At 27.0% G+C, this 22709-nt stretch overlaps 1 protein-coding gene and 1 non-coding gene across 2 annotated transcripts in view; one reads left to right on the top strand and one right to left on the bottom strand.

Moving 5' to 3' along the window:
• The window catches only part of LOC129965373 (nyctalopin-like), a 223958-nt gene that overhangs the window by 198302 nt on the left and 2947 nt on the right, over positions 1–22709 (bottom strand). The window lies entirely within an intron of this gene.
• On the top strand, positions 13220–13301 carry Trnas-cga (transfer RNA serine (anticodon CGA)). Its single transcript has one exon. It is a non-coding gene; the product is annotated as a tRNA-Ser (tRNA).

Here is a 22709-nt window from a genome sequence, read left to right as displayed (position 1 = left end):
TTTATCACATTTCTATTTTTGTTGAAAGAGTTGTAGTTTTTGTAGCGATTTTTACTTAAACAAAAAAAATTGAAATAAACATCTGGAGTTTCTAAGAAATTTTATATTTCAGCAATTAGATTTTGTCTTTAAAATGCCATAGTAGTAATGGTGATTCATAGCAGTTGTCGTACCAGTTTAAAGTTCTCTGCAAATCAATTTTTCTTCTTTCACTGGTTGTATGGAGATAATTCTCAAAATAAATATAAGTCTCACATCGTAACAAGCCTTTTCAAAGTAAAATTTCAAAGTGTTGAAGAGTGAAAAATATTTTTTTTGTCGAGTTGGATTTTAAAATATGCAAAGATCAATATATCAAAGACTTTACTCAATAAGATGTTTAAACAGAATTTGATTTTCAATACAATCATTGGTAGTCTATCAGTTGATGTCGATTAGCGTAGTGCAATGCCGATTTTCCGATTAATCTAAATCAAGAACTGTAATGACGTTATATTTGTTTATTTCAATGGATCTCTGTAATCAGCTTTAGAGACAAACAAATTATTGTGATAACAGCCGAACTGTTAGTATCTTTTCCCTTCATGATAGAGCAATACAGAGAGCACAGATTATAGATGGTTATTATTATAGCTTTATAGACATATTTTCCATTTTGAAACAAGATGGAGTGAGTTAATAAGTATTAGAATTTTAAACCGTAGGATAATGATGAAGATGCTAACCAGCATCCTAAAACTTGTCCTTTGCCGGCCCTCATACGTATGAAAATTCTTTTTTAATTTCTGCAATAAATCTCTATTCTCTCGACGTCCAGGGAGTTTTATTAATTTTGCATTAACAATGAACATCTTTTTTTAAAATTGAAACTTAATATCAAGTCTTATAAATAAAATGAAAAAAAAACTCTACTTCAAACCAACATATTGAATAGCAGTTGATCAGTAATTTTATAACTCAATATTAACTTCATATTGCTGATTTGAAGATCCAGTGGTACTTATTTAATTGACTATCAATGTTTTTAGTTTCTCATCATGATATGTAAATAATATTCTGTCTTTTTATGGTAAAGATTACTCAAATCTGCTAATGATTGAAAGTTATATTCTTTTACCCAATGAATTTCATGTACTTCCAAAACAAAGCATTCTGAACAACAGCTTGCTAGATTTTTTTTAAATATGCCTCACTAACAAAAGAAAGTATCAACAATTATTATTTAATAAAACATAATATAAGGACTTATAATCTAAATTACAGTTTTTTCTGCATTGAAATGAATAAAACAGTTTGTATAAATTTAAAAGATTATTTGATAATATGATGTGCATATTGTGTATCTATGTTCAATATGAAATGCGTATCACACAATTTTAGAAACATGTATTAGAATCATATTTCCAGGAAATTACAATATTCTGCATTTAATTGAGGTTAAAATATGGCCACAAATTTTAGCTATAGAACAATTTGCAATCGTATATAAATCGCTATGTTCAAGTTTGCACTCATATAAAGAACCATGCCGACCATATGAAGAAACCCATAAGTTATTTTATTCTTCATGATTTTGTTTAAAAAATGTATAGGACAAGATGATTGAAATTATTATTTCAATCTCAAGGTACTTCTAATAATCTATATATTATTTTAATGAACGTGATATTTTAAAATTTGAACTGCGAAATTCCTTAGCGTGGATTTCTGACTGGATGAAAAGTTCTATTGATCATCTAACAATAGTTTAAGAAAATAAATGGTGATGCCTAAAATAAAATTAAAACTAAATTGACATCGGCATGATAACCTTAAGCGTAAAACAAAAATAAATTCCAATTGTACGTGTTTATGAAATAAAAAAGGGAGAAAAAACTAACTTCATATTTTAGTTATAGTTTTTGTTTTTTCCACTTTTTCAGTTTCAAAATTAAATTATCAATAAATCTTAGATATCGTCTTTTGATTGAAAGCCATTCGATTTCATTGTAATGAGTGTTAAAAATCCTATTTCATTTCAAGGTAAAATAAATATTCTAAATTGTTGATTTATTGTTAAGTATCAGAACTGGTTTGAATTTCAGAAACTGTATCTCTAAAACATTTTTTGTATACTTGATATGGCTAACTTTACATACTTAATGAGTTCGTGTTTAAAATTTATGATACCGTTAGTAGTTAGATTATAAATTAAGCTTGGAAAATATTTTGAATAACATAGAATTTTTTGAAATAGTACTTGATTAACGAATTCAGTTAATCGAACAAAGAATAATTTCTTTTTGATGAATGCTTGGAAATGAGGATTTATTTATCCTTAAGCATCTCAGCGATCTGGAAAATAACTGTCTTGCATAATTCAGGTAAGCACTGTCTTAATATACATATGCATTCTCAAAACACAAATTTACTATTAACACTTTTTCTCGATCAATGAGAGTCTATATTCATTATCATGTTATGATAATATCCAAGAACTTCAAATCTTTTATTAACTGAAACAAAATGATTGGTATTCTTCAACTCGGAATTTAGATGTAGTCTCCTTCCGAACCTTATCCAAGTTTTCTTTCGCATTCCAAGGTGCACGTGATATTAGAAAACTTAAGTGGAATGAAGAAGGAGTCGAAATGAAAATAAAAAGAAAAAAGAATATTTGAAGTAAGCTGAGATATTTGGATGGTATTATGCCTTGATTAAATTTTTTGAAATCCTACGTTTTTTTCTTTTCTTTTCCCCCTTTTTTTAAAAGAAAGTAAAGCAAGGTGACCTTTTCTTTGCTTTCGGTCTCTCCCTCTCGGCAGTGTAACTCCAATTAAAGCTGCTTATAAACTTTTCATAGAGTTGAATTAAAACGTAACTTCTTTATTTATTTGAAGGAAAGTCTTTCAAAAAGAGAATTTGGAATTCGGGACGATTGTAGTCATTTCATGTTCACATAACGCTATGCTTTCATTCTTTTTTAATGTTAAATTTTGAAATGAAAATAATATATTGTGAAATATATTTTTAAAAATTATTATTATTATTTTGCTTTTTTTCATCGAACATTCTGTGTGTTTTTCAAACATACTTTTATAATACATGTCACACTTAAATATTTAGTTTGATGGAACTAAGTTATTTTAAATAACAGTATAACGTAATATTTGAATGATAAAAGAAAGTAGCATTATAAGAAATAGAACTGTCTTTTAAAGCTTACAAATAACTCTTGGCAAAAAAGTTTCCCAGGAAAATATTTGAATTTTTTTGATTCTTTATAAGCATTGAAATTTATAAATATTGTATTGTAAGCTTTGTTCCTAAAGTAAAATTTTAATTATGAAAAAAATTCAGAAACGAATAATTTAGCAATCTAAAAAAACAACAAATTAAGAAACAAAATTTAGCGATCAGAATTAATAGTTGTTATGAAAAATATTTTGCAGCATTTAATTTTTTGTTAGACTTCTTGTTATTGACAATTATATTGATAACACATATAATTAAAATTATTTGTAATTGGTTTCTTTATGTACTTTTGCACATATTATTATTTCTGAAATTCATTATCATTAAATTAACTAAATTGCAAATATTGTGTTTTACATACACACACACACATACATACATATATATATATATATATATATATATATATATATATATATATATATATACATCATGAGCAGTTTTTCTTATTAGCAAGAAAATAAACAATATTCTGCCATACGAAATTCTTTTATTGGACCAAACATCTTCGTTATCAATATTTTTCATATAAAAATTTAAATTTGTTTGAAGCGTAGATTCATTTCGTAAAACAATAATTAAAATTTTGTAAAAATAATAATTATTATTAAGTAGGATGAAAAATAATAAAAATAATTGAAAATTGAAAAATATCTTTCAAATTATTTCATATTTAAGCATTTTTTTCTATTTTTTCTATTTTTTTTTTAAAAAAATTTCTTCCATATTTTATTAGTTTGGAGAAAATATTTATGTTATAAATGATGAATGTAAATATTATTTATAATATTCCTACTGTTTTCAATGCATTATTTTATTAAAAGTACTTTTAATTAAATACTTCAATTAATGGAGAATAAAATCATGTTATTTTTCACGAACAATTGTTTCAAATTACATTTTTGTGAAATCGAATAATTACCGTTTACAGTTGTTTGACTTTGTTTATAAATATTTCGCTTCATTTAAATTAGAATAATAATCTTGCATTTTTCTAAATGAGTTATAAAACTGCACAGGAATAAGTCCGAATAATAAATGGTAGAAATGATTTCCATAAACAGCAGCTGACTTACGAAAAGCTGCTAAGTTACAGTTTTTAAATATTTAATCCGGTTTCAGTCATGTAGGGTTAACTTGAAAGGATTCTGTGTCAAAAATCCACTTTCATGGATTTTAAAATAATCTTATTAAAAATTAAGGAAATAATGGCTGTTAACATCTGATAGAAAGCTTTTAAACAATAATGTGGTCCTTGATATCTTTTATCAGTTATGTGACATTTGTTGTAATGATTGTAATTGTCAGATTCTTTAAATTTAGATTATTTTTCTAATAATTCATTACAACATTATCAAACTTTTAATTTAGAAGAATGAAAGCATATGTGCACTTTTGATAAAATTAAGAAGTAGCGAAATTAATATAAAAATTCATTCCTAAAAATCATAGTTTCTATTTGTTAAATGCAATTTGTTAAATTGTTTTAAATGGTATACATATTTATATAACATTAATTAAAATGTTGACACTTATTGATGAAATTATGAATTTGACGACACAAAGGTTTTGCCAGAATACTAATTAAAACATTTTTACTTCCAAAAAAAAAAAAAAGAGATTTACAACTAAACATAAGAAATTGTGAAATTCACTCAAGAAATTTAGGGATAAAAAATGTTTAATTTAGTTATATTAACGTCCCGTTTTAAAGTAACTCTAGGGATATTTTAGGACGGACCTCGTAATTTCGGATTGCGGTCAGATGAAGAGGAAAACGCCTGAGCTGGCACCCTTTCTCCAAACTTCCACACCACAACAGCAGGTATAAAAAAGTGGAGTGATATTTGAAATTACATTTTGAGACCACTTAACCACTTAAAATTATTTGGCCACTATCATTTTCTCATTCCAGTGTTGATGATTTAGTTGACACCCTAAAATGTGGTTGACAATAAACTTTTATTTTTTCAAGAGTTATTACCCAACTTTTCGCGGTATATGACATTAGGGAAGTTATAGTAATTAATTATTTGTATATTTAACAGAAATATTTTAAGTATGATTAAACTGTTATTAACTTTTTTTATTTGCATAAACTTATTATTGACATAAGGATCATTTTAACATAGTCTATAATCGCTCGGTTTTGCAATTCAAAGAAAGGTATAACTGACGCATGTCTGAGAGGTGAAATAACTATTTGAGTAGTTAGAATATGATACTTCTAAATTGCTTTTTATGACATTGACTTAAAAAAAAAGAAAACTAATCAGCTTTATATCTAATAAAATTTAAAGACTTTGAAGAACTCTAAAAGATAATGCAGTTTCGATTTCTCTACTGTAGTAAAACCTATGCTCATTTCTGATTCTATTTCGGACCTCTTTATGCGATTCCTGCAAAGTTTTGTTTTGTTTTGTTGTTACTTAGCCCTTTAGTACTAGGCTTCTTCTTTCTTTCTTTCCCCCTTTTTTTTTTTGAATACTTCTGTTGGAAATTCCTATAAAATGTTCATTAACACTAACACTACATCACACCAAAACTATATAACACTAAAACATATAAAAGCAAACAAACTCGACGGATGAAATGTGCATAAAAACAGAAGATGTGGTATAAATAAATGGTCTGTAGGCATTTCAGTCACAGTTGAGTGATCCTGTTACCACCACCCCAAAACTATTTTTGATCGTTTGTCAGTAGCAAGAAATTGGAGTAAATATTTATCATCTGGTTGTATATAATTGTACTTTGTAAATGCAATAAATTTAAATGGTTTTGAAAAAAATAATCGAAATTTTAAATCTGCAAAATTAATAGATAATTTGTTTCCTGCTTTGGTTATTGCCCCGAAAATTTCCTTTCATTGCTTGTACACTATTTCAAATTTAATAAAAACAGATTTGGATTGATACGAGCCAAAATTATTTTGCCAATTTTAGCTCAAATATTGAGAGGCTTCAGTCATTAGCTTAAGGTTAATGTAACAAACCACGTTTCAGTTCTCCAGCATCCCCCCCCCCGTAACTGAGGATGTGAAGCTTACAGCATGGCTGTGGTTCTCACCCCCCTGGTGGATTCAAAAAAAGGTTGGAGTCTTGCTTCTCCCATCGATGACGGGACGTACTTCCCAAGGGAAAGGTTGTACTGTGGCCGGTGGTGACCCTTAAGACACAACCACAGTTCCCGCTAGTGTTGTGTTGCGGCTGTCTGGTAATTCATATTTTTCCGTCTGCCTTCGAGAGGATCGAAATAGCCAGTTTAAAGTTTTATTTTCCTGAATACCATATAAGACCACATTGGCTCACAATTAATAAACACAATAAATTCAGAGCCTATATTATTAATTCCATAATGTGAGGTTTTTTACTCTAATTATAGATCAAGTATTTCACAATAAATGTTGCTTATGACCAAAGTTGATTATACCTCAATAATAGTGAATAAGGCTGTTGTTAATCTTTCATTATTTTTTGTAAGCGTTCTTTCATTTTAATCAGTCAACATTTCATTTATAAATTTTTTACTATGAATACTTAATAGAAAAGATATACTGTTACAATGAAAGTTACTCTATTGAAATTAGTCTTTTAAAATGTCCTGAAAAAAGGAATTGAATTATGTCAAAATAGAGAGCTTTATTCAACCAGGGGAGAGCTCAATTAATTTTACTTTATCCAAATAATACTTTTCACATGATGGCGCTACATATCAGTAAGAAAACAGTGATCGGCAAATAAACAATATGCATATGCAAACTTGAAAGGAAATCTAGCTAAATTTTGTCTTCATAAATTTATTTTAATATTTTATTCAGGTAAATTATGTCAGTACATATTAGGTTTAATATATAATATAGGCTGTTTCAAAAAAGAATCCCCGTTCATATTTTTTTCTACTATGCATTTTTACTTAGCAATAACTTAAATCCTCTTTTTGTCAGAAAACTTAGAGTTCACCTCGCAGATATAAACATAAAATTTAATCAAACGGGGAAAATGATCGAGTAAATCATATAAAAAATGAATTAGCTAATAAATAAGTTAATAGAATACAAAATATATCTTCAGTTGCTACAAGTAAGACGCGGCGATATTCTTTCTTCCAATAAAAGATTTCTTTCCAATTATTTTGTTAGCATTCAGTGTCACAAATTATTTTTCATATATTTCTTTTTATATATCAGTTCTTTATTCTAGTAATTCTTCATATAATTTCGAATAATTTATTTTTCTACCCTAATGAATGCTCAGTAATTATATGCAATGCTTTTCAATAATTAGTACTACGTTATATACTATTTAACATTTATTATAGTCTCTTTAATAATGCCAAAGACTTTGTATAAAATTTAAGATGTTCTGCTACTATTGATAACCTAATAGCTGATTTTTTAACCATTAAAAATAAGCATATTCTTCCAAATATAAAATTGCTTTAAATTATGCAAAGAATTATATAATATATTTTGAGTCAATTAATGTGCTTCTGAAAAATTTACGAATGTTAGGTCGAGGATTCTTGACACGAGGTTCTACTAGTAATATTGTCGATGCACTAATTTTTTCATTTAAAAATTCCACACTTCTGATATTACAGCTGATAACATTAAGAAACTTTGAATTTATTGCTTTAAGTTAATCAACTGCAGTCTCACTCAAATACCATCAACATTTTTTTCTTTAGGCAATCAATGGAATTATTAAAAATCTTTTAAACTAGAAGCATTCAAAGCTTTTTAATTAGTTACTTTTAGTCACATAAAATAAGAATATTTTTATTCAAAATGTTAGCGTGTCAAAAATGTTTTATTAAATATAATTAATGGTACATGAGGGTGGTATAAAAAATTTAAATTGCGCAATTTCATCACTTGGTTTATTTATTAACTGAAAAAATATTTAAAAATAAATAAATCTCTAAGTCATTTGAAGTTAGAAGTTTTATTCAGATTTCTTACTTTAGAAATTAGCTTTGGTACAAAGTTAAAGTAAATATCCTGTATAACATCCAAAAAAAGAGCAATTTATGAAATATCAACATAATTTGTAAGATTTTTATTTAAAAATTAATTTTGTTTCCTTTTTTAACTGTAATTATTAGTTTGTTGATATCATAGCTTAAATTTTTATCTTGATATGCAGAACAATTATTGATAACAAATATAATTTTTAAAACCCTTTAAAATATTTTTCCATTAGAAGTTTATTAGAATCCCTAATGGCTTAGAAGTTAACTATTGGCTTCAATTAAAGTGTTAAATATATATTCATGTTTAGAATCCAATTTAAATAATTTTATTAATACTATTTATATCTATGCAAGAAAAACAAAATTTTAAAATTGCATTTAATTTTATTAAATAAACATATTTCTATATAATCATACGAAATGAATGCCTTCCAGACGTTGGAAAAAATAATTATAATTCATAAATATACTGCCCTCATTATTTACTCATTCAGTTTCATTAGTTATAATTTAACTAACCGTACTTCCATTCAGTAGTTTTTAAGGAAATGAAAATTTTGAGACGATAAAAATACCTAGACATGCATATTTCTGAAAAACTAAAGCTAATTAAGTTTACTGACAAAATCCCTTCAAAAATGAATTACTTTCATTACTTAATACGGAATTTTAAATTTAAATACATCACATTTATTGATGATACTTTATCTAATAAATCAGATGTGTGGATATAGGAAATATGACACAGTAATCCCATAAGAATTATGTTTGTTATTGCTCAACTCTTGCCAAGATAAATTAAAATTTATGCTGCTCAAAAATTAGCTTAATACCCTGTTATTGATAACTATTTTTTATCTTCCATGATACCCAAATGAAACTACAAAAATTTTATATTGGAGAGATCAGGTAGGTAATTATAAATATATATGTATAAAAGAATACGAATTTTATCGATTTAAATTGTTCAGCCCATAAATTAAATTTCCTTCACATTCCTTTATTATTATGACTATCTCAAAGCAGACGATAGGATTGTATTTCATCATTAACTTCATACGAAATGCTTAATTTATAAAATGGACTCTAAATTGTTTTCTTTTAAAACTAGGAGCGCCCGTCTAGACAGACTGTTCTAGTGTTAATCAGAGACAATCAGATCAAAAATATTGTTAACTAACGAAGAGCATAATATGAAATATTATGCATATTGGGCAAGTGAATAGAAAGAGAATAATTTGTAATGCAATTAAGATGTAATATTCAGCAGTAATAAAATTAAATATAAACAGTAAAGGCTCTGAAATCAATGAACTAAAATACTTTACGAAAACGTTACAAAACTAATCACGAAACAAATAATGATCTATTTCTAGAAACAAAGTGCATTGATAAACAAAAAAAATTAAAAAATACTGAAAGGAAATATTAAATAAAACGTGAAATTTAGATGCAATAACTAATTTTTCTTTGTACTTATTCACATACTTTCACATTAATATAAATTAATCTATCACTTTAAGCAGAAAAAAGAGTCTTTCTAAGCTGCTGGTGCAAAACAGAAATTAAAAAAATTTGAAAAAAAGTTTAAAAAATGTTAAAATTAAAGAAGTTTTAAAATCTGCCCGGCGTTACAAACGTCGGTAGGCGAATATGTATACTGATGATGACCCTCTTTATTTTCTGATTTCATGTTTCCTGTTCCCATCACCATTTTGTTTGAATTTGCATGGGATACATTTTCCTCCTTTTTCTGCGATAGTGAGGGTCTTAGATTTTAAAAGCTACTTTTACCTAAATAATTTAAACACCAGTTTTAGGAGACCAGTTTCCTCCCTGAATATAAGCCTCTCTATTAAATCTTTATTAAATTTCTATAAAATCTTTATTAAGCTTCTTTATTAAATTTCAATGCATAAGTATTTAATTTTTTATAAGATTTAAAATTTTAAATTAAATAAAAATTGAAATCTATACAAAAAGAAATTAATTTTTCTATATTTGCTTTCAAAATAAGGTATCTATATATTTAAGAGAATACATGAAGTTATGAACCAATCATCCAGCCACAGTAACTTCTCTAATTTCTCAGATATTCGTACATATGAAAGCACATTAACTCTACATGTGTCACTAATAATCGCCTGCCTACTTATTCCCGGAAACATTTCAAGAAAATTCCAAAACACATGCATTTTAGGGTTTGACGGTTTTTCAAACCCGGTTTTAGAAAACCGATTTTTTTAAAGTAAATTTGTCACATTTGAAAACCGGTTTTTAAATTAAGAAAAGGGTTTAAAGAATTCATATTATTATGAATATTAATGAATGATATTAGCTCTTCTTATTTGTGGAATGAAGCTGAATACCCTAAGATTTTAAAACTTATAAAGTCTTGGGAACGATTCGTCCAGCAGCTGAAGACTTAGGGCCACAAGATGCCAATTTAGTAACAAGTGAAGGTATATTTGAATTTCTGTTAAATGAATTTCTATTAATTCATATACTGAAATAAGTTTGAAATTATTATATGCTTTAGAAGAACGAATTCAAGAAAGAAGGCAAGTAGAATTAGCAACTCTTTTGCTGTATTAGTAAAATCAATAAAATATTTCTAGTTCAGCGAAGAAATCTAGTATACTTTCTTTAGTTTCAAAAACTGAAATTAAGTTATTTGGAAAGAAATTGTCTAGAATATTTTCAAATTCTTATGTGGAAACCGATTCTGATGAAGTGCAAATCGAAAAAACTACTCATCAGAATAATGCTTTTTTAAAAGAAGAATCAATTCATAAGTTTCTTGAAATGCCTGAAGAAAAACTTACAAATCCAATGGCACTGAAAGCTGAATTTTCATTATTTGAGGCAACGAATAAAAGAACAAAAAAACTGTTATTGATGCCATGAAAACTATAAAATCAAGTTCAGCAGCTTGTGAACGAGTATTTTCAATTTCAGGCATTATTTTGTTCAAAATAAGAACAAAACTTCAGCAGCCACCGTTCAATGGATATTTTATGTTTAATAAAATCGCATTTTCTTAGGAGAAATTAAAATTAGTTAAAATATTATAAATATTATTTGAAATATTTGTTTGAGTTTGTTATTTTGTGAAATAATATGTATATGTAATCCTTATATATATATATATATATATATATATATATATATAAATATATATATATATATATATATATATATATATATATATATATATATATATATATATATATATATATATATATATATATATATATATATATATATATATATATATATATATATATATATATATATATATATATATATTTAACAGAATGCAAGCTATTTATTTTGTCAGTATGATTTAAAATATGCTTGTGCAATAAAATGTAAGTTGTCAATGATGGTTGCAATTTTTTAGTTAATGCTATTAATATCATGAACGGTCAAATGTGTCTGATTTTAATAATGACTATAGTGAATTAAATATTACAGTATACCCATATATAACAGCACAAAATTAGCGAGCGAGTAAAGTTTCAAAATGTTTATACTATTGAATCAAGAGAATGAAATGACTGAATTAAGAGAATTGATTGAATCAAGAGAATGAAATGGTGCTTTGAAAAATTACATAAAATAAAAAATAGGAAAATAATATCAACTGAAAAAGGAAAAGAATCATCCTCCACCCAAAAAAATTAGAATCTAAATATTTTTAAAAAGAAAATGTTAGAATTTTTCATATACTAAAATTTGTGAAGAGTGGATGTTTGCACTCATTTTATCCTTGATTAAAATTTCAAGGAAGAAAGAAACCTAGATTGTAATAATTGTAATGTTAAAATCAGACCCTAAATATGTAATTGGAAAGGGATGCAAGTGTATTAATGCTTTCATAAAAACTTTTATTTTGAAACTGAAAATAGAAATAAAAAAAAATTACGATAATAAAAATAAATTTTTATGCAGGAATAAACGATATAAATGAGGAATAAAAATAAGTGTAAGATAATTTTCATAAAAACTAGCTCAATAAAAAATAACATTCAAGAAAATTCAAAATCTGTTTTATTTTAATTTTTTTTTAGCTAACTTGTGCTAAACTTCCAATCTTCTGTGTGTAAAGACTATATTACCAGTGTTTAAATAAATAGAGGAAACATCATGATAATAAACTTTAAACATATGATAATAAAAATGTAAAAATTGTAGAGAAACGAATATTTAAATGGTAATAGAAAATAAAATAAGATTTCTCTCCAAGCCTCCTGGCTTATTGTATAGTAACTAAGATAGTACTAAGTTAAAAAATAGTTCTGACTGAAAGTAAATTTAAGCAGTATATAAAATAAATCACGAGGGAAAATTTCGGAACCAGATTATTGATGGAACATATTTAAGAAAAGTACTTATATTAGTTTAAATATCACTTCGATGAAAGTGCCTTTTATAATATAATTAAATAGTATTAGATTGCCGAGCAATAAAATAATAATATGAAGCAGCTTACTATTTTTATTTGAGATATTCTTTCCAAATTCTCTTTTTTAGATAGAAAATTGTAAATGCGTATTCAATTTTTTTTAAAGCATTTGTTTTTTAATAAAGCAGACATTTTATTATAAAAATAGAGCGTACTTGCGTATCGTATTAAACATTGTAAAAATGATTAACTAATTTTATTTTATTAACAGTCGTATTATGTTATTTTATATTTGAAGGCAAAAATCGTAACTTAAGTGTAAATAAAATTTAGCAATATAATTAATATTACTAAAAATATTAACCATATTGCTTTTACTTTTTTACACATTACTCTTACATGGATATAAATTAAATAAATCCTTTTTTGAAAAATGTAGATTTCATTTGACAAGAAAGGGCACACATGTTTCTTTCAAAGCGAACATTTCATGAGACAGCGGAGTCATTTTGTTTGATAAATACGTCTCTACTACGTTGTTTCTGGAGATTAAGCAAATGAAAATGATCTTTTATTTAGAGGAGAGCTGCACCAATGCGTGTCGCAGTCGTGGCCGAGTGGTTAAGGCGATGGACTCGAAATCCATTGGGGTTTCCCCGCGTAGGTTCGAATCCTACCGGCTGCGTCATATTTTGATTATGTTATAGTGAAAGACCGATATCAGGCAAATGTCGACTTTCTCCGATAAGTGTCAGCGTTCACGGAGTAATCATTTCGATGAACGTGAATACTCACAGCGGAATGTTAACATTCTCTTATTTCAGTCTTTCATTTTAACAATTATACTTCAAGTACTCCAAAGCATTTGTTCGTTAACGGTTTAAATAGATAAGTTATTATATTGCCCAGATGTGTTTAACTGAACATTGATATAAATAAAGGTCATTGTAATATATTCCTCATTTCTCCCAAAACAGCTGTTCATATTTCAAGGAATTTTCACACACTTATTATATAAAGTAAGAGAAGAAACACTGAAAATCTTTAAAATAAACCTTAAATTAATTAGAGTGAAAGTTAAAGTCAATTGTTCAATTTATATGAAGACAACGTTTCGTATACTTCAACGTTTATGAGCAAAATTTGCAACATTAATTTTAATTAAAAAACGTCTTAGAATATATTAGAATTTTGTATATTATAACATTTTTTATAAAAGTACTTACATTAAATATATTACATATGAAAGTACTTTAACCCTGAGGAAAGCTGGATATATCCAACAATTTAATAATAAATTTCCGAACACTTCTGTGATAATTTTCAATTCTGGTCATTATAAACTACGTTCTAAGTATAGAGACGTTATAAAATTATATTGCTATGTTAAAAATCTTTTATCTGTCCTTTAAATATATAAGAGTCTGTAGTTATTTATATGATTCTTGATGAGAATCTCCTAAGTGTAGAGGTAGAAATATTATTAGACAAAAACATAAAAATTTACATAAACTGATTCATTATGCTACTTAACATAAATTAAAGCTCGTTTTAATTTGTTTCTTAGAAATATAATTATCCAAAAAACTGAAGAATCATTTTCACTAATTGACACAATTTTTAATCTAATATTTTCTCTAATTGTCACAATTGTCAAAAATATAGATTAAATATTAAAAAAATATGAATTATATTGACAGTAACTATAATAAACCAAAATATGTATTCCTAAAACATCTTATCCAGAAAAAGTATCCTTCATTATCATGCAGTTTTTCTAACCATATAGTAATTCCATTAAAAAAAATCATACTTTGACAAACACGCATGAGCAGTGAAAACAGCGCTATCGCTTATTATGAATTACAAAATTTCAGTCACATTTCTGCAGCCAAACATTGCGCATATGTGAATACTGCGTCACCTTCTCAGAAGAAATAAATATTTCTTAATAGTTATAAATTATCGTCTATGTCTATTTGTTTACGTTTAGTAAGTGTTGTAAAATTAAATCATTTTAAAACATCTAGTTAAACGTAATAATATTTGATTACTTATTATAAAGTATCCCTAATAGATAAAAGTAATATCTCACAGATACTTCATTTGTAATTTATTATTATATTCACTTCTTGATATGACTAGAATGTGACAAAAAGAATATTCTTTCCTATGATTTTATTGGTCTCCTCACCTACACTGTCAATAACTCCTAAAGATATAATTTCATACTTGAAAAATTTTAATCCCATAATAGCCAAAACCCTAAAACTTCTTGTCCCTTTCTTCAATAATTCTCAGTTCGATTCGCTTTCCTTTCAAGCAAGCTTTACAAAAATTTAAAGCGATCTAAAATAAAAAGCTCTATTTAAAGGAGATCTCGCCAAACCTCAAACCTGAAGAAGAAAAAAAACGCGAATCCACTCATTTACAAAACACTTCCTCTTTGTTAATATTTAGTTATCTAAGCACGCGCGTCTGGTAATTTCAAATACCTTGGGATTGTTGAAAAATAGAAAAAACATCGATAAACCATTTCTTCATTATTATTTTTGTACCTTTCTTCGCGAATGTTTAAAAAGAAACGAAACGCTGATTATTGGATTTAGGATTACGTGCTAAATGTTTCATTAATCAGCAAACAAAACACCTGCTCCTCTTTTCGAAATTGTGCTTTTTCGTTTTCCCTTTTTTTTTCTTTTTTATTCAAAGATAATTTCTGAGACATCGTTAGAGACGTGTAGCAATTTGGCAAGAAAATATCGATTGAAATGTAATCGTTTTAACACTCGGTAACCAAAATGTCTCTGTAAACCGTTTAATTGTAAGACATAAAGCACCTGCCTTTTTTCTGTTTCTTATTATTACATACATTTACAAGTTATCGAAAAGATTTATCTAGACGGTTTTTTTAGTTTACAGGTTGTTATTGCATGATTACTTGCATCACCTAGAAACTTCAGAATGATATGTTTTCAATACGTATTATATATTTAAAATAAAATGTGCAAAAATCAAATGTATCAAATAAGTGATAAGCAGAAGCCATAACTGCGTCTCCGATGAGGTAGCGAATGCGATAAAGTTTCTCTTCGTATGTCAGTTCTTTGTTTAAAAAAGAATTCATAAATAAGACTGGTGGAAGAAAAATATGAAAATGGAAATATAAGCTTCAAGTTTACCATAGATGAATCAATTCTATATTTGAAATTATTACAAATACGATAAAAAAATATTAATCAGAAAAAATTCTTCAAAGTAATAAAAGCATTCGTAGAGAGAAAGACCACCACAAAAATAAAAAACACACACACACATTAGACTTCTTTCTAATGGAAATGACTTATCGTAAATGCAAATACATTTCACTGTATAAAATAAGTAAAGTTCTGACCCAGTCAACAAAGGAAATGGTAGCCATTCCAAAGCATTAATAATATTGCCAGATGCACCAATAAATATACTAATCGAATTAAATTTTGACATGGAATAAATAAATTTTTGGACCTCGATATATTGAAATAAAAGAGACACGAAAAGATACTTATAATTACCTTTCTATCTGTCCAAATTCACAGAGTGGGGAATAAATCATACATCTAACAGTACTGTACTGTAATTTGAAATAGGTTTAATAGAAAAGAAATGAAAATGAGTGCGTAGAAATTAAAATTTATTCCTTCGAAAAATTATTATTCCTGAATGCTCTCTTTGCAAAAAGTTAGCTTTAAAATTAATTTTCTTGGTCATATAAATATCATTTGAAATTATAGGCAACACAGTATTTTGAATAATATTTTACAAGATTTCGAACTGACAGAAAAATATTTGTCGATATTTTCCAACAATTGTTTCCCCGACTTTTTCTTAAAGTAATGCTTAAAGTATCGTTCTGAAATTTTAACCACATCTGTCTTTTTGTTTATGCACAGTGTAGGGGAATTGCGAAAGATTCCGCAAAAAAGTTTTTAAATATTTTTACTTTATTTCAATTTTTTTAATTTATTTCTAATTTAATTATACTATCTTAACTTCCGATGGCTATTTTATAAGTAATTAGACAGATATAATCATTGTATTTAAACTTTCCTTCCCGGTTTATAATCTTTTATTGATATACAGAAAGAATCTATCTTTTAACTCTTCTTTAATTTTAATAGGCTCATTTTGGATGCGGGGTATAATAGAATATTTTGGATGGTAAATATCAAAATTTAAAGAGATAAAAAATTATTATAAAATGTTCACACATAGTGAAACTTTTGAAGACAATTCCATTGGGCTAAGCTACTAATCAACATACAGGACTCCTATGAAATATCGAAAAATAAAATTAATCAATTACATATTTAATGCATTAAAGCAATACGGGTGTAATATTTTATCCAACAAACAAATAAAGCAATCTGCTTTTGTTAATTTAGCCATCAAATATGTAAAATATTCTTTCTCTGCCACCCCCCTCCTCATCAGATATCTAGATGTTGATCTTAACCTATCCAAATCACTCAAAATATTTATACTTTAATAGCTTTTCGTTTACAATATAATGCTAGATTTTCTACAATTTTTTTGACGTTTGCATCCTTCTTTAAACATTTTTTTTTAATTATGTTATTATTACTAAATATTTTTTCAAATTATTAGATGATTTTGATTATTAATATTTATGTCCAAACTCTAATTAAAATAATAGATCTTACTTTGTAGCAGAGATTCTTAGATCGAATATAATATGGATCTTTAAAGGAGAGAATTTCTACATAAAAATCTCAAAAGATAGGTGTAATTTCGTATTATTTCCAATAAAGGAATGTTGGATGTCAAAAAAGAAAAAAAAAGATAAAGGAAATAGGTAAAGAAATTTTTACTAAATTATTAGTTTCATTTCATGCATTTCTTTAGCTAAGCCTTTCTTTATAATACATTTCAATAAGAATATAGCAAATGTATTTAAATAATTTTAATATGGTCACTGTGTTTGTTACAATCTACTTAGTATATTTTTATTCCGATCTACACAATTGCTTTGAAAAATGTAATATAAATCTGATGTCACATTTTCTTTTATTTATGGAATACCTAATTTAGAAATTACGCATTGAAATACATACATTTATTACTTTTTTATATGTCTTTATTGTTTAGGATTGCAATTTATTGGCCTGAAAAATCGAATAAAAATACAAATAATTGTAATAATCTATGCGTCATTTTTTTAGTTTTATTGATCAAGAAAGATGGTGATTTTATATACAATTCTAAATAAATGTATACAGTGATGAATGCATGGCAAATTAAATATGCTTAGAAATATGTCTTATTTCGAAAGTATAGTTAGTCAATATTAAGAAAGTATAGATATCATTGAAGGCATTTTTTTCGTGCAAATTTTAGATATATTTATTTTTTTCAATTTTAAAGGAGATAAATATAGAAAATCCTTTTATCCGAACTAAATTATTGCCTTAATTAACATCTTAATGAAGAATTTCGCTATTTTGCATCATCTATTAATGTAATCGAATCTGTTCCTTTTTTGAAAATACAAAAGTTTAATGGCACTGGATTATTTTGCTTAATTAAAAAAAAGAGCCGATAATTCTTTTTTCTAACAATTTCTCACAGGTAATATAATTTTTGTAACCTGCCCATTGCTGAAAATAGTATCTCAGAAGATTCCTTATTGGTGCTTTCACTGCTTGTAACAATTGTTAATCGATCATTTCCTTGATCCAATTGATGCTCTCTTTCAAATGATAATCAATGATCTTCACAATTTATTAATAAGATTTTTTTTCTATAACTATTGTAAGTATGATGCTTGTTTTCTATGATTTTTTTTTCATTATTCATATTTGAAATGCGTAACACACTTTATAAATAAGAAAGCTTCTTATGGGGAAACCTTATATTAACGCTTTCAACACCACCGACGAGATATTTCGTCTTTCAGATACTACCAATTAAATTTTAAAAAATTGGAAATTAAATTGGTAGCATTAAAAAGATTATTTTTTTGTATCTTAACACATACACCGCTATGGATGAATTAGATTAAAACTCCATGAAAAGACAAATATCAAATATCAATGGAAGCATCTGAAAAACGAGATATCTCGTCGGTAGTATTGAAAGTGTTAAGCCATCCCTTACGGGGAATCTAAAACCATTCTTTCTATAGTAATAAAAGCATCTATCAAATCTATTGGACATACATGAATTGTCTTACAAAAAATAAAATCAAGTGAAAAGCGTAATTTAAGTAAATATAAAAAAATGGATTTATATCGATTAATTTTTATTTCTTGGAACTCCATTTGTTCTCATTCTAGCGATTAACAACATGAAAACCTGTTGGCTTAAAGGCAAAATGGTTACCAAGCAGTGAAAAGCGATTTGTGTTCTCTGAAACAAACCCTCTTAAAAAAAGGTTCAGAAGCAATTCAAACGTGAATGCAATAAGTCTGCGTTGAAAACAATCAGTTAAAATGACAATTAAAACAGTTACGAAAGATCGGCGTGTTTCTCGCAAAGGGAACTAGGTAGACCAAGCCTTAATGAAGAAAATGTTTATGCCATTAGTAACGTGTTTATTGCACCGTCCCAAGAAATCCATTCACCGTGACACAATACAAAAGGTAAATTTCAATTCAACTATTCATATAGTTGTTCTACAATTAATTAAACTGACTGTATATAAATTTTAGGTTTATCTGCAGATTCAGACCTAATGTTCGAATTATTCGTAAAGAATTCTCTGTAGCTCTCTACCTAACTCTATGCTCTACCTAATTAATGATGGTGCTCAACGTCTTCTGAAGATTGTAGTAAATGAAGAAGCAACATTCAATTTTTAGGAAAGCTTAACTATCATAACTACAGGATCTGAGAGTTGGAAACCAAATAATTTTCAGGAAAGCATGCAAAAGATAATCTAATTAATACTTGGTGCACGCCAACTCATAATGAAATAACTAGAGTTCTCTTTTAGCAGAAATATCAATTCATACAGACGTTTACTTGGATGTGAAAAAATTGTTATGTCCTACTTCGATTACTAGATATATAGCTAAATGTTTTTTAGTATCAATGTGATAAAGCTTCTATCACTGGGCTAAACATGTACGTAATTTCCTTGATGAAATATTCTCAAATTGGTGGATCGATAGTGGTGAATACTTTTTATGTGTCCAAGTTCTCTCAACATTGCACTATTCAACTTCCTCTTCTAAAAATACATAAAGAATCTATTTTATAATGCAGAGGTACGTAGTATCAAAGAATTAGGGAATAACGTCATAACAAAAACAATTATTGTGACTTGGTAAATGCTTAATGGCATCTGGAAGAAAATCCATAACAGACATGATATTTGAGAAGGAATTAATAATGTTTAAGTATAAATACATAATTTTTTTGAAATGATTAATCAAATTCAATAAAACTTTCTTCTTATACCTTATTGCCTCATTGTATTAATTATAAAAACTCTGATCTGATGAATGATTGAGAAACACTTTGTGATGAAATAAATAAAACAATTGTAGTTTTCTTTGAATAAAAAAAGTTAAAATAAGACATGAAAAGATTGTGAAATAAAACCAATAAATGAAAGTGAATTGTAAAAGAAATTAAGCAGTATTTTAAATTTAATAGTTCTAGTTATAGTTTCATTTATACAAATTTTGTTAATGTTTGCATTTTTTTCAGTTATTCTATAAGTTCATTCATTTTCAGTTGCCTAGAAACTTTTGCTAACTGTAATGAAACAAATAAATTTAATAAAACCATAACAATAAATGTAGGAATAAATGCTATACGAGGAATGTTTCTATTATTAAGTTAAATTGAATGTAATCTGTATTGCAGAAGCTCCATCGTGTGGTGTTAGTTTTATCAAAGTATCATACTGTAGTACAGCGTTTCTCAACCTTTCAGTATTCGTGGCCCAGTTTTCAATCATAATTTTAATCTCGCCCCGCCCTCCTCCGCTTACAATAAAAAGTATATAGTGATAAAATGTATATTGAGTATTTTGTATTCTGTTTTTAAATTATTTTTAACTAACTGCCAATAAAAGAGTAAAAGCGAGCCAACATTGGCGATAAACCACATCTGGCATTTTGCAAAGTGGGCAGTGAATAGATGAAGCGAATGAAAGTGGGGAAAATTTAAATATTATATTTGAAATGAAAGCCAAATAGGGAGATAACGTTAAAAGAATATGAAAGTAGAAAAATTCTTTAAAGAAAGTTAACCTAGATGGGGTGAGCTAAATTTAGAACTGGGAATACATTTTTTCAAATAATAAAAGAAATAAAACAGAAGCATGACTAAAAAGAGAAAAAAATAAGTAATGTTTGGGGAAGAGAATCCGCACTACCGATGCCATCTCGAACATGCGCAGATGTTTTCTCATAGGAAGAAGGAAAATGTTTGATAACACAAGTTTCAATTCCAGCCAATCTCATTAGAGTCGATCCTTCTATCGCTATCGAATATATCGTGAATGTGTATGTTATATATGTTTTCATATTAATTGCAATTCACCATATTAAATATTTGTGGCAGCAGATTTATGCAGACTTATGGATAAATTTTTAAACGGAAGTAAGCGAGCATTAGACGACAGTCAAGCATCAACAAGTACACAGACGAGGGTGGTTTCGAAAATAAAATCAAGAAAATATTCTCAAGAATGCTTAAATTTTGAATTTACCAATACTGAAGTAAATGAAGAAAGGCCCCTGTGTATCATTTGCTCAAGAATGTTGATCATAGGCAGCATGAAACCTAATAAACGACATTTGGAAAAGCTTCATAGTGAGTACGTTAACAAAACACAGAGAATTCTTCGAATTAAAATTAAAATCATATAAAAAGCAAAAATCATTTTTAAAGAAATTTTGTCTGTGAATAAAAAAGCTTTAATTGAATCTTACAAAGTTTCATATAAAATAGCCAGATGTAAAAAACCTCACACCATTGGTGAAGAACTTATTTTGCCAGCAGCAATTGAGATTGTGTGTTTTCCTTTCAGTTAGTTAATCAATTTTTTTAAATAATATTTTCTCTTGGATATTCTCGCTCCCCTCTTCTAGTGTGCTCGCGCCCCCCTAGGGGGGCGCGCCCCACAGGTTGAGAATCGCTGCTGTAGTAAGAAGATCGAAATTAAGTTCTAATAAAAAAATATTGTAAGCAATATGAAGCATTGCTCTTAATTATTTTCTATATTTAGATATGATGAGGTTTCATAAGTCCGATTTGCTATCCTAATTTTTATTAACACGCACATAAAAATGCAAGGATCTGAGGATTATCTGGCCAATATTCTTTCCCCAAATTCATGTATCTTAAGGGGCCAAAGCTAGCCTTTTTCTTGTTATTCCAGCATGAAACTAAAGCCATTAAAATGGTGTTATTTTATAATTGGAAAACCGTGAATTCCGTTCATTCAAAACCAAATAAAGTTCAACCCTTTCGTTACTGAGCAAGAAATCGTGGCTTTCTCCTAAAATTAGAATATTGCATGACACTTGCAAAAAACCTTAATTAATATCCTAATCAACCAATTTAATAGAATTGTAATCATCGCCAAAAAAGCATAATAGTATGGTAAATGAATTTTGTTTTTCTAAAAATACGAAAAAAACGCTAAAAATGGAAAATGAAACGTGCTACAATTGAACATTGCTCCTATTTTAGAGAAAGCACTTATTATTTCCTTGATTAAACATCGGTTGCTTTACTATCTGCCTAATAGATAATTTTTTTATTACTAAATAAGATAACATTATTAAAAGATTAAATTTAAGACATAAGTTACGATAATTTTTTATTATTATTTTAATGCACTAAGCGTATTACATATTTGCATTCTTGATCATAATTATCTGAAAGCATTTTTTATGATAATAAAATTGTAAAAAAAATATTTCTTTATTTTACAAATGCTGGCTACACCATGATACTTGTTAAAAATAAATTTTCTAATGAGAATAATTTTAGATTTTTTTTATTTTGATTTTTTTTTCAATATGTCAAATAACAGCATTTATCGCTTAATAATTGTGATACAGCGTTGATTTTT

Source organism: Argiope bruennichi, chromosome 4, assembly GCF_947563725.1.
Source record: "Argiope bruennichi chromosome 4, qqArgBrue1.1, whole genome shotgun sequence".
Lineage (NCBI taxonomy): Eukaryota > Metazoa > Arthropoda > Arachnida > Araneae > Araneidae > Argiope > Argiope bruennichi.
Note: the sequence above shows the minus strand (reverse complement) of the source record. Positions and strands in the feature narration are given on the sequence as shown.